The sequence below is a fragment of the Eschrichtius robustus genome, chromosome 20, assembly GCF_028021215.1.
Source record: "Eschrichtius robustus isolate mEscRob2 chromosome 20, mEscRob2.pri, whole genome shotgun sequence".
Classification (NCBI taxonomy): Eukaryota; Metazoa; Chordata; class Mammalia; order Artiodactyla; family Eschrichtiidae; genus Eschrichtius; species Eschrichtius robustus.
This window is the reverse complement of record NC_090843.1, coordinates 21,590,832-21,600,309: the sequence shown is the minus strand read 5'-3', so window position 1 is coordinate 21,600,309 and position 9,478 is coordinate 21,590,832. Positions and strand designations below refer to the sequence as shown.

Here is a 9,478-nt window from a genome sequence, read left to right as displayed (position 1 = left end):
CCTGCGATATTTTCCCTTATGTTTGGTACTTACAGGAATACCATATTCCAGGCATGTCTCGTAATTCTTAAGATTATGTCTAATAATTTCTCATCTCCTGATCTCCAACTTACAGGTAACGTGGCTACATCGAAGACACACGGTTAGGCGGGGAGGCCAAGTCACGCGCCAGGTCACATGATCATTAACAGGTAGAGAGGGGTTAGAGACTAGGTGTTCCCAGTGTCTGCCCTTAACCGCTGCACCAGACGGCTCGTTTCGTTCCTGTCTCTCTTCAGACAGACCTGTGTGTCAGGCTCAGCGACACTTACTCTCATCGTGGGCGGGACACACAAGAACAACTTCTCTTTCTTTTGGTGCCCTCTTCTAGGTCCCGTGCTCTTCATGGATGGATCCGACCTCTTCCGCTAACTAGCTGTGTAGTCTGGGGCAAAGTTGCTCACCCTCTCTGTGTCAACCGCTCCATCTGTAGGTAAACTTTGAAAGTCTGATATAAGGAAAGCACTTAGCGCAAAGCCCGGCCCAAACAATAAATGTTTCCTATTGTGTTGTTACAGGCAATACAGGCAACTGCTCAGTTGTTTCAGTGTCACGGCCATGACGCCTTCACTGGAACCTCGTTGGACCCTAGGGCCCACATTCTAGACTACCAAACCAAGGTCGCCTCATTAGCTCCCTTTATACTCCCTCAGCCCCACACGGTAGGCACTAAGGTTTCCACTTCTCAGCTGGGGAATTAAGGCTCTGGAGGTGAAGGAGCTTGCCCTAGTGGCCTGCAGCGGGGGCAGGGCGGGGGTCCTGACAAGCAGGGCAGCAGTGCTCGCAGGGCGCGATCTCGGGTCCCAAGTTCTCTCTGCAGCCCCTGCCAGGCGACACCGGACAGGCACCCCTGGACTCCCAGCCTTCGACTGGGTCTTCGGCCTGGACAGAGCCAGCCCGTGGGACCCTATTGTCTTCACAGTGAAGACCAGATGACGTTTTTCGTACTCGGACCAGTCTGCTGCACATCAATTCCACAGACGCCCTCCTCTATTCTCCCAACCCCAATTCCCCTGAATTCTGTCTTTACGCGAGCGCTGGTGCCAAAGAAGAGGTCCGCCCCAGCCCAGCCTCCGCTCATGCGCGCAGAGGCGGTGCCGAGGACTGGGCCGATCAACCCGCGCGGCTCCACCTACCCGCGCGGAAAGGGCGGGGCATGCAAATTGCAAATGGCGCTTCAGCCCGAGGACGACGAAGCTGCCGCAGGTACAGAATTCCTCTTCCACGATGTAGAGGATGAAAACTCTTCACGAGAGTGTGGTGTGGTGCCACCCACAGTACTGTCACTGAAGCAAAGGAAGTGAGACCTCGAGTGAGCAGTGACAGGGGTCACACTGAGTCCAATATGGATGAGAGGAGGACGGTGACAGTGAAGGCGGGTGGCTGGGGATCGCTTCTCGGCCTTTTGGCTAAGATCAAGTGTAGTATCTGTTCTTATCAGTTTAACATCTGATACGTTCTCTATCCGAGAACAACGTATTAAACGGATTTTTGGAGCCAGGAGTTGGAGTGGGAGCTTGCTCCCTCCACTCCACGCATCGACCTGGTATTGCAGCGTTTCCAGGAACGGTGCACCCCTCTGGGGGCAATACTTCGAGTTCAGAAAGAAAGAACCGTGTTTCTGTTTTCTTTTGTCTGTCGCTCGGTCGGTTAGTAAGTTTTCCACGTTGGGAGAGTTCAAGTGTTTTCGTTCTTTTGTTTCTCAGGCGTGTCCTCATCGAAGTTCCTTGGGTGGGTTTCGTTCTTGTAGATTGAAACGTATAGGTTACGGGCGTTCGCGTCTTCTTCAGAGAGAAGTAAGGCTACTTGGGGAAAAGGAAGGGAAAGCACGCTTACTGAGAACTTTTCCACGAGTGCCCCGCGGGGCAGCGTCGGGCGCGGCTGCTTTCTTGTTTGGAGAGGAAGCCCGACGAGCCGCAGCTGACTGTGCCCCCTGCTTTATCTTTGTGTGGTTTGGCTCTTTTTTTTCGTTCATCACGGTGAAAGAGAAAGAGTGGTCTGCGCCCGGGAAAAAAACCGGCGCACAGCCGTGCAGACACCACGCCAACCGTAAATGAGGCCGAGTGCTGAGATCTCTTTCCGGAGTTTGTGATTCAGTGGGTCTCGGGCTGTGAGGCCCACGAATGTGTCTTTCTAACACGTTCTCAGGGGCTGAGAATGTTGCTGGTCGGGGGACCACCTTACCGCCATCACTGATGTGGGAGAGCAGTTGCAGGCCTGGCCTTAGCGTAGACCCCCGTAAGGCCGTGGGCACACTGCTCTCATCTCTTGTCAGCTTCAACGTCTTTTTCTCTAAAAGGGGATGGAGATCCTTATCTCCTGGTGTTATCATGAGAATTAAGTTAAGATGGAATGTGTGAAGTGCTCAGCCAAGGGACTGGCACACACACAGTCCTCTATGTCTCATAGCTGTTAGTGTGGCCCAGGAAGCCAGTGTAGTCTTCCCCAGAAAACATACAGAGTAATATGTACGCATTGACCACCCCGTGCCATTTCTTTTCCAGTGTGTGTGACTTACAAAGTCAGTGCTTCTCCATCTTTAATGTGCACAGGGGGCTCCCCTGTGGCCCTTACTGGAATGCAGATTCTTGTTCAGTAGGGGTCACGGACTGAATTGTGCCCCCAAAGTTCGTATCTTGAAGCCCTAGTGGGAGGGGAGGCCTCTGGGGCCAATGAGGTTAAGAAGAGGTCAGGAGGGGTGGGGCCCTCTTGTTGGGATTAGCTCCCCGATGAGTGGGGGCACCAGCGCGCTTGTTCTTTCTCTCTCTATCCAACACGTGAGGAGAGGGAGGGGAGTCCGCCATCTGCAAGCCAAGAGAGGGATCTCCCCAGAACCCTGCCACGCTGGCACCCTGATCGGGGACTTCCAGTCTCTCCAGCACGGTGAGAAAATACATTTCAGTTCTTTAAGCCACGAGCCTGTGGCATTTTGTTTTGGCAGCCCTGGCAGCCCCATCAAACTAAGACCGGAGGTCTGACTTGGTGCCTGCATCCTGCGTTTCTCACCAGCTCCTGGGCGATGTGGATGCTGCTGGTCACAGACCGCACTTTGAGCAGCAAGGGCCTAGAACCGATTACTAGAAAGTGACCCTAAAGGCTGTATATTCTCCCTGACGATGAGTACTTTTCAATGTTCTCCTGTGAATCTACAACAGAGATCTGTTATTATAACCCCAAACTCTTAACAGCTCTGGCTTGTCAGAGGCACTCAGCAAATCATTGCCAGAGACAAGAATGGATGAGCCAAGGGTTGTGCCTGACCGTTGGCTGCCTGGCCTCGGGGGAAGACCTCTGCCCTTGGAAGACCTTTGGAAGCATCGTGGGTGAGTCAGGCAGCCTCTCTCCCCTCTGAGACTTGGGGGTGATAACACTTCCTCGGGGTACTGTAAAGGTAAAATGAGATTGTGACCAGGAATGTGCCATAAGCAGTGCCTGGCTCACACACAGAGGCACTAACAAACCGTCGGTGAGCAGATCTGAGCCCCACGAACGGTTTCTTGGCCTCTGGACTGGAACTCCTTGATGCAACGCTCATGTTGGCCTCCTGACCTGGAAGCTGACCAGACTGTCCCGGTCAGGGCAGCCGGCGGGCCCGGGGCGGGAGGATAAGAATGGGGGGGCGGGGCGGGGCGGGGGGAGATGAGGGAATTTATTTAGAGCCACTTTTTATTTTCTGTGACGTGGAAAATACTTCTGTGCCTGGCCTTCACCCATTTTTTCCCTATTGAATGGTTGTTCTTTTATAATTACTTCTAGGAGCTCGTTATGTGTTAGAAAGATAAGTACTTTTTCTGTGATTGGGGTTGCAAATATTTATTCTTACTTGTTTTGTCATAAATCACCTGTGACACCCCGGGGCAGGTGCTGGGAGTAGACAGAGGCAGGCCAGAAGCCATTCCTGCCCTCAGGGCGCCTCCAACCCAGGATGGGGACTTAAGACACCGGCCCAGATGGCCAGAACACCAAGCAGGACAAGGAGGAGGCCAGTGAGAGATGAACAGATGGTTGGGGTGTTTGGACCACAGCCACCCCTTCTCAGGGAAGCCAAATGAGTTGAGCAGAAGGTGGTCTGATGCACACAGATCTGAACAGGGCTCATGGGATGGGGGGGAGGGGGGCCTGAAGAGCCTTGTCAGGCACATCACACATTGTCTCATTTGACCTTCATCCATTCGTGCAACAAATATTCACCGAGTGCCAAGTACATACGGAGCACTACCACAGGTGCTGAGGAAAGAGCAGCAAACAAAGCCTTTACCATCAAGGTGAAAAGCAGTACAGCACTCATATCTGTATATGCGTGAGTAGACCTACATACCTATGTGTCTGTGTGTCCGTATCTATGTGTATAACTATGCCACGTGACAATCATAGGTGTCAATAACGACTTGGCAGCCGGCAGAGAAATAAGACCAAGTGAAGTGGGATGTGAAACAGGAATAGCTCCGGGTGGGTAGGTGGAGATAGTTGACAGCACTGTAAAATGGAATTATTTCTGTTTTACAGGCAAGAAGTGACTTTCCCTAGAGTGTACTTATCAAGACATTCCCATGGGCTTGCATTTCCACGCGTAGCTTCACAAGTCCCCTAATCAGAGAAGCATTATCATTATCCCCAGTTAAAAAATCATGATCCCCAATTAAAAAAAAACCGAGGCCCCAGTGTTTAGTGAGATGCTTGAATGCAAATCCTGACTTTGTTTCACATTAGCTGTGTGACCTTAGGCAAGTTGCTTGGCCTCTCAGCAGCACTTCAGTCTTTAACAGCGCCGCGTGGCTTGCGGGATCCCAGTTCCCCGACCAGGGATGGAACCCGGGCCCCGCCCCGCCCCCCCCCCCCCCCCCCGCAGTGAAAGCGCCGAGTCCTAACCACTGGGCCGCCAGGGAATTCCCTCACACACTTTAAATATTCTTAACTTTAAATATTCGTAGGCACGTTAAAAAATAAAGAGAAACGAGTGAAATTCAGTTTAATGTTTTCTTTAACTCAAGATACTTTGGCAGTTCCCTGGCGGTCCAGTGGTTAGGAGTCGGGGTCGGGGGTGGGGGGGCCGGGTTTGATTCCTGGTCGGGGTTACCGGGAGCTGCGGCGCGGCCACAAAAATAGGACAAAAAACAAAAACAGATATCTGAAATATCACTTCAACACGTAATTAATAACGGAAATTACGGAGATATTTGACAGTTTTTAATACTAAGCCTTTGCAATCCCATGTGTATTTTACACTTAACAGCACATATGGATTAGGAGGAACCACCTTCCTAGCGCTCCCCAGCTGCGAGTGGCTAGTGGCTGTGACAGCTCAGGTCAACAGAATGGGGATGAGAGTGGAGGGAAACGAGTGAGGCGCTTGTCTTGGCCAAAAAATTTCAGGGAGCACCAAAAACCCAGTAATCAAAATAAATCTCTCGATTATCTTAGAATCCAGGTAAGATGAATTGTATCAAAATAGTACTTATCTTGATTGCTGAAGAGCGTTTCGGGGCGGCACTCCCTTAAATGTCCCCCCACCTCCCCGCCCCGAAGGCTAGTTTCTCAGTGGCCTCACCTAGTCTTGGCCCCGGATGATAATACTAATACCCACCCCGTGGAGTTATGGGGAGAATCAAATGAGTTAATACACACGGAGCGCTCGGCAGAGGGGCGGGCTCTGGGAAGGGCTCAGGCAGCCCCCGCCATCAGGCTTTCCCTGCGGCAGGGTGAAACGACCCACTGGGTTTCAGTCCTACGTCAGTGATACCTTCTAGCTCTTCTGAGATCCAGTGAAAGAAATAGAAACTCCCCAACTAAAGTGAAGCTCTGTTAGGAAGGGGGATGGAAAAGGTTTACGCTGCCTGGGCAGCCTGCAGCCTTTGCCACAGAGAAGCGTTGCCGCTGCGAAACTTTATCCCCGCTTTGCCAGAGGCCTTAATTTATTTACGGTCCTTGATGCCCAGAGCGTCCCTGGCAGTCACTCTCCTCTCTGGTGTCCTGCCACCCCAGGCCAGATCTTCCCCTCTTCAGCCCTGGATCGGGCCAGGACCCTCCTAAGTGCTTCCCTGATTCAGTCTGTTTTGCACACCTTTTGTTCACTCAACAAACGTTTCCTGTGCACCTCCTACAGGCCGGGCACTGGGCTAGTGCTGGGATACAGAGGTTAAGTGCTGACGAGGGTCGCCGCCCTCAAGGATCTCAGATTTCAGTGGCGGAGATAAAGGACTGCCCCCAACGAGTGGTGAATGGTGGACTTGAAGTCCGGGGTGGGATGAAATACAAAGGAGGGCCGCAATCATCCTGGGGTGGGGTGGGGTGCGGAAGAGCCCACGAGGAAGGCTTGCTGGGGCAGCTGAAGCCCAAGCGGAGCCCAGAGGCTCTGCGTTAAGAATTAGACAGGTGAGGAGGAGGTGTAGGGAAAGGAGGTCTCAGGAAGAGGAAGCTTTCTGTAGGAAGCCCGGCATCTGGGTTCATTCGTAGAAGCACCGACGGACGCAGGCGCTTGAGTTGGAGAGAATCCCTCCAGCTGCTCAGCCCGGCCCTCCACATCCACACACCTCCTCCCTTCCCCACTGTGGGCCATCCGCCTTCCGCCTGGCAGGGAGATGAACCCACCGGCCCTGGGAAGCCCCCCTCTAGATCTTCCGCTCCCCGGACTCAGAATGAGTCCCCCACCCGACCCTACGAAGCGGAGGCCTATTTAACACATATGCAGTCTGGGCGTTTCTAGCGAATGTGTCTTGCGACCTCGTCTTCAGGAAAACTCTCAGCCGACGGCTCCTCCCACAGCCCCCTCTAGCCGCCCACCCGGAATCCCCTACGGTTCGGTCTTTCGTGTCCGCTTGCATTGATGCCAAAGAAGAGCTCCCCCGCAGCAGCCCAGAGGATAAGGTCAGCCCGCCGGAGCCACGCCCCCCTTGGGCGGGCGGGGGCGGGGCATGCAAATCAGAAATGGCGCTTCAGCCCGAGAACGACGAAGCTGCAACAGATCCAGAATTCCTCTTCTACAATGTAGAGAATAAAAAATCTGCACGAGAGTGTGGTGTAGTGCCACCCACAGTATTGTCACCGAAGCAAAGGAAGTGAGACCTCGAGTGAGCAGTGACAGGGGTCACACTGAGTCTAATATGGATGAGAGGAGGACGGTGACAGCGATGCGAGGGGCCTGGGTATCGCTTCTCGGCCTTTTGGCTAAGATCAAGTGTAGTATCTGTTCTTATCAGTTTAATATCTGATACGTTCTCTACCCGAGAACAACATATTAAATGGATTTTTGGAGCTGGGAGTTGGAGTAGGAGCTTGCTCTGTCCGCTCCGCGCATCGACTTGGTATTGCAGTGTTTCCAGGCCTGGTGCATGCCCTCCCGGGGGTAATAACTGATGTCTAAAAAGTAAGAGCTCTGTGTTGTTTTTCGCTATGTGCGCTGCTTTAGTGGAGCTTTTCCTGTCTGAGTGGCCCACTACCTTTCCGTTCTCGGTAGTGTTTTTAAGAACTTTTTGCGTTTGTTTCTCTTGTAGGCTTGTTTCCATGAGATACGTGGTATTTGCAGAAGAAAGAGTAAGTTGGTCGGCTTGAGAGACGAACCGCTAGAAGAGAGAGAACTCTCTCACGGTTTCCCACTTTTCAGCATTGGGGAGGGTTCATCGTGCTGTTTGGCGGACAGACCAACGACCAGAAGAAACTGACTGCTCTACCATATCTCTGTGTGCTGTGGCTGTTTTCGCATTCACCTTGCCGTGTCTCTCCGTGTCTTTTTCTCTTAGCAACTGAACGTCCCTTTCTCCATTTTTCTCTCATTTCTGCCATGTTTTAAACCCTGTTCTTGGGCTAAGAATTTCTTTTCTTTTCTGCCTTCTTTCTAAGTGGAGTTTTGTGCTTTTGCTCAAACTTGGCGTGCTCCGGAGGGCATAGTTTCTGCCCCACAGCCTTCTTACGGGGCCTCTCTCCCCCATTCCTCCGTCTGTAGAAACCAGGAAAGGAGCGGAGGGGGTATCCAAGCTTCCTCTTGCTGTTCCCAGACCGTTTCCACGCCACCCTCAAGGCACAAGGAAAACAGTAACTTGAGTCTTCTGTCTTCCGTCTCTACTTTCCCCGGCTTCTTTTGGTGTCTCCAGCATTACTCCTGTCCTCATGGTTCCTGATGTCAGTATCCACAGGCAGAAAAGGATCGAGCGGGAGGGCAGCTCCCGCTGAGAGCCACGAAGATCCACCCGGAATGTAGGTATAAATGATGGGCTTTCCGGGCTTCCCTGGTGGCTCAGTGGTTAACAATCCGCCTGCCAGTGCAGGGGACACGGGTTCGAGCCCTGGTCCAGGAAGATCCCACAGGCCCCGGAGCCACTAAGCCCGTGTGCCACAACTACTGAACCTGCGTGCTGCAGCTACTGTAGCCCGCACGCCTCGAGCCCGCAACAAGAGAAGCCACCGCAATGAGAAGCCCGCGCACCGCAACGACCAGTAACCCCCGCTCGCCGCGACGAGAGCAAGCCCCCGAGCAGCAACGAAGATCCAACGCAGCCAAAAATAAATAAATAAATACATTTATATTAAAAAAAAAAAAAAAAGTGATGGGCTTTTCACTTAGGTGTGTGGGTTGGTTGTACTGTATACAGCTGACTGACCGACAAGGAGAGGTCAGTGCCACTGAAGGAGTTTTATTACTTACAGTTCCCAAGAGAAGAGGGCACGCCACACCCTGCAGCGAGCCACATGGGGGACTCGGCCTGGCCTGCTTGGTTGGGAGGCAGGAGAGGAGAGTGTATGGCCTTTATCGTCCTGGGGAGGGGAGGGGAGGGGAGGGGAGGGCAGGGGAGGGGAGGGTGGGAAGAATGGGCAGAGGCAGCAGGGTAGGCAAGTTTGAGCAAGGTTCGGATTGGACCATTAGAATAGCATTCGGTGAGCTTTGGGCTACAGGGCTGTTCTCTAGTTGTGAGGTACCGGGCCCTGGGGTGAGAGAGGGCAGGGGAAATACTAGCTGGAGTGTGAGAGTAACTAGAGGAGGCAGTTGCAGATACGGGTGTTGGAAGATTGCTTTGCACGTGAACGGCAGGCTCCCAAAGCAAGCAGGTTGCATTTCCAGGAATTAGTTAGTCCTGGGAGGGGCAGTCTCTTCCAGGCCAGCAGGCCCTCAAGATGTCAAAGCATCGTAAATTATAGAAAAATTTAAAACATGATTAATCCAGTGGATGATCATTTTATTTGAACTTTCCAGTCTTGGGATTACCTAGGGGTAGAGTGTGGAAAGGCAAAGAGGGCGCTAGTAGAAGCATTCGACATACACCTCTCCTACCAAGGCATCCCCCCCGCAGCACGAGATCAGATTCCAATGAACAGTATACACTGGGGTTTATTCATTCAAGAAATATGGATTGAGGGACTTACTTCCCCGGTGGCGCCGTGGTTAAGAATCCGCCTGCCAATGCAGGGGACACGGGTTCGAGCCCTGGTCCGGGAAGATCCCGCATGC

The 9,478-nt window shown here is 52.7% G+C and overlaps 1 long non-coding RNA gene and 2 other non-coding genes across 3 annotated transcripts; all 3 read left to right on the top strand.

Moving 5' to 3' along the window:
- The first annotated feature begins 1,201 nt into the window (after positions 1 to 1,201).
- Positions 1,202 to 8,543, top strand: LOC137754266 (uncharacterized). The gene is made up of 3 exons (XR_011071791.1): positions 1,202 to 7,402; positions 7,530 to 7,569; positions 7,979 to 8,543. It is a non-coding gene; the product is annotated as an uncharacterized lncRNA (long non-coding RNA).
- On the top strand, positions 1,429 to 1,619 carry LOC137755690 (U2 spliceosomal RNA). The gene has a single exon (XR_011072080.1). It is a non-coding gene; the product is annotated as a U2 spliceosomal RNA (small nuclear RNA).
- Positions 7,184 to 7,374, top strand: LOC137755692 (U2 spliceosomal RNA). Its single transcript, XR_011072082.1, has one exon. It is a non-coding gene; the product is annotated as a U2 spliceosomal RNA (small nuclear RNA).
- Positions 8,544 to 9,478: the final 935 nt, after the last annotated feature.